We start from the raw sequence: 4,051 nt of genomic DNA, 5'->3' as shown, positions 1-4,051 counted from the left end.
GTTCATTCTCAGTAGAAGGGCGTCTACAATCTTGTTCGTTTTGGAACACTTGGGGATCCACCCTAAGTCAGAGGGGATAATCCTGATGTGGAGTCATTGCTCACTGTGCCTTACAGAGAAACCAACCCTCTCACACATAGCTAGCTGATTATCTTGGGTGCACTCCCCAGAACCAGCGCATCTCGGTTGTTATTAAATGCCCTCTTTGAAGCTTAATTAACTTTTTTGGGTGTTCTCTTTGTCTCAATTTGGTTGATAAGTTTTTTGCTTCATCTTCGTATGCGTCTGTGTGGCTACTATTTCGTTTGAGCCTCAGAAATTGGCCATAGGGCAGATTATCTTTAAAATGCTTAATGTGATGGCTCTGATAATGCAGGGGAGATTCTTATCAGTGGCTTTATGGAAACGTTTTACTCAAAGTTGGCCTTGTTCGCGATAGATGGTAAGATCCAAAAGGTCAATAGATTCTTTTTTTATTGTCATGGTAAACTGGAGGTGGTGTTTACATTGGTTCAGCCAGGTTAGAAATTCCAAGGCTTTTTCTTTAGTTCCTGTCCAGATCATGATGATATCATCAATATATCGAGCCCATGATAGGAGATACTGTTTAAACGGATGGTTGGTATAAATGAATTTCTTCACACATTCTCCTATATCTAAAGGATATTTGGTCACTAATAGTTTTGTGTTTTTTAGATTATATGTACTTTTCGACAACAAGTCCTTGTTGGGCGTTAATAACTTTCTGAATAAAATTGACTATTTTTTGAGAACTTTGAGACTCACTCCATATTGGCATAACTCTTGACAATATCCAAGAACTTTACGACCAAATTGAGACAAAGAGAATACCCTAAAAAGTTAATTAAGAAAGCTTCAAAGAGGGCATTTAATAACAACCGAGAAGCGCTTCTAGACAAAATTAAAAAAACCTCCAGATGGGAGGATAGTTTGTGTTAACACTACACCAACTTGAGTCTCACCATATGGAACACTGTCCGTAAGCAATGGAAAATCTTTGGAAAATCTTCTTCCAAACTTCAGCTACCACTTTTTGCTTATAAGAATTCGCCCACAATAGGCAATTGTGTAAGTATCAGCCAATTGAAAACTAAAACACCAGAAACAGAAAGCATAAAACAGACCTGGGGACTCAACCCACTGATAGGCCACTACCCGTGCGGGCACTCTACCCTTTGTAAAATGACCTCTAAATCCAAGGATGCAGATATTGGAATTGATAAACCCTGAAAAAAGATGCATTTTTCTATTTGCAACTCCGAATATGTTGTGTATATGATTACATGCCCTTGCAAATTCAGATACATAGGAAAAACAAATCGAAAAATCAAAACTTGCATCATCGAGCACAAGAGCTGCATCAAAAATAAGATACTACTTGCCCCAATGGTGAAACATTTTGTAGAAAAAAATCATGGTTGCTAGGAATTTAAATGGACAGGCCTCATGAAAAAGGGTACTAACCAAAATATGAGGTCAAAGATCCTGCTAGAAAAAGAACAAAGGCTCATATTTCTAACAACACGTGACAAGAGAGACCTCAACGAGGCCATTCAGTGGCACAAGATTTGATTCTATAGCCACATATCATACAATTTTGTATACATAAACTGGAGAGAGATGCAGTTTATTTATTCAAATCCATCTTTAGAGCTAACCGTGTTCCACCCTGTATCTAATTACTATTCCCCAAAAATGAGTTTATTTAGTGGTTTTCGAATAATTTTTCCACTCAGGTTCTAGAAAAAAGAAAGAAGAGAAAATAAAGTCTCACTCGGGTTCAAGTGAAACCTGAGTATCTACTTTACCACTTGAGTACATACCAGTTCCCCTGCCCAAAGATATAGATACGCATTCTTGCGTATTAAACAATAAAGATTTCTAAAAATTGTTTCTAGATGCGCTTTACAAGAGCTATTCAAAATAGCAGTCAACAACTTGCTAGAACTTTTTACATTTATTACAGATACCTATATAGTGGCGAAGGGGGCTAATAAACTAACACTGCATGTTTTTGCGGTGCCCACAAACCATAACAACAAAAGGAGGACTATTTTTCTTCCTATTCCCCCAAGATGGCGCACAGGAGTTTTTTCGGCGTTTTCCTGGTGTTTTCCGGCATTCTCTGAGCTAACGTAAAGACCTAAGTATTGGGCCTCACTATAGGTTTGCCGGTCCGGGAACTACGGTACCGGTAAGCATGCCGATACCGTAGTTCCCGGACCGGCAAACTGAGTTCTGCTTGCAGGTGCCATTGCGGCCGCCAGGACTGGCCTGGCGGCCGTAACAGCACCAATGAGCAGAGCATGTTGGATGCACCGGCACTGTTATAAACGGTGCCGGTGCATCCGGCTTCCCGATTCCCATTTGAGCCCTATTGGGCTCAAATGGGAATGTGGAAGATTTTTTTCCAGTGCCCAGGAATTGGCTAATACCGGTTCCGGCAAGCCCGTAATGACCCAGTAACTGGCCCTTTCTAGGCACCGGAAAAAATAAAATACCGGTGGCAGCCATGCCTGTATTACAGGCACGGCTACCGCCAGCCTCGTAATGAAGCCCACTGACTAAGTTGTATCCAGAGAGAAAACAACAGATAGATATACTCGTATCTCTTCTAAATCGAAATAGAAGAGGTAAGAATCTATATCATTTTAGATACCAGACACACCCAGATTTTAGCGAGATAGCTCACATAACAACTTACAAATACATCCAAATAAACAGAGGATACAAAGCATTAATCTTTACTTCTGGATATGTTTTTTCCAGATCATTGCGATCAAACCCCGATGGGAATTCAACTCGGACAGAAGCCAGATATTATCAATTATAATTCTCACCAGACGTAACGCCTTCCGTTGCACTGGATAGATTCCTTAAATACTCACCATACTAACTCCAGGTAAGCCGTAAATTCGAGTATATTGTTCTCTGTTCCAACTGAATACTGGAGAGTCCTCAATGGAACGATACTAATCTAACCAGAGGTTAGTACTCTTTGGTTTAATAACGCCATACCTTTTTAAATAGGGCAGACAAGATCTTTGGAGAATAGCCATACATCCTGTACAGACCTACGGCGTAGGAACACGGCTACACTACTGATCCTCAAATGTTTCCCAATTAACTGATGTTGAGGTAAGACACTTAGAGATACGAAGGAATAATAGTGTATATGGGATCAAGTTCTTGGTAATCGAACAGTTAGTCCTCTCATTTAACCTACAGGTTTCCTGCATTCTGAACTGAAAATTTATGTTTTTCACTCACGAATGACTCTCCTGCTTAAGTCAAGACAGCAACAATTGAGGCCTATATCCACCTACTAAATCGCAAATAATATACCTTTTTCTAGTCATGATACCTAATTAGTATCTCAAGGAACTGTAGCAATTACAGCTTACCCTTTGTGTTTATGCTTTATCAACAGTTATACCATACAGAGTGATTAGAAGACTTCATGTAATGAAAATCAACTGTATTTGTATTTTTATTGTAACCACAACAAAGGTGACATGCCTCTTGATGAATGTTCCATACTAACTTAGAGAACAGAAACATGTTGAGTCTGAAATTCTAGTGATAATTTAAACTAGAATCCTGTTTTGAACTCAAACTAAGGTTGTTGACAACAGCAAGATGACAATAGCTTCTAATGTTATCCTAAAGTCAATTAAGTCTATTGAATACACATTCTCCCATCTCTAAAGGATATTTGGTCACTAATAGTTTTGTGTTTTTTATATTATATGTACTTTTCCACAACAAGTCCTTGTTGCGTTTTAATAATTATCTGACTAAAATTGACTATTTTTTGAGAACTTTGAGACTCGCTCCATATTGGCATAACTGTTGATAATATGCAACTACCTCCTATTTATAAATTACACTATCAGACGTGTACATGTAATTGCTTGGATATATTTGTTTTTCTTTGCATTTTTTTTAACTTGGAACGTAGACCAATACAGATTTTCAATACTTTCGCAATAGATAGTCATGATTCTATTAAAGACACAGAGGCGAAGGA

The sequence above is a fragment of the Ambystoma mexicanum genome, chromosome 3p (genome assembly GCF_040938575.1).
Source record: "Ambystoma mexicanum isolate Mex_15411 chromosome 3p, UKY_AmexF1_1, whole genome shotgun sequence".
NCBI classification, from domain to species: Eukaryota; Metazoa; Chordata; class Amphibia; order Caudata; family Ambystomatidae; genus Ambystoma; species Ambystoma mexicanum.
The sequence above is the reverse complement of the archived record's forward strand: the minus strand, read 5'-3'. Positions refer to the sequence as shown.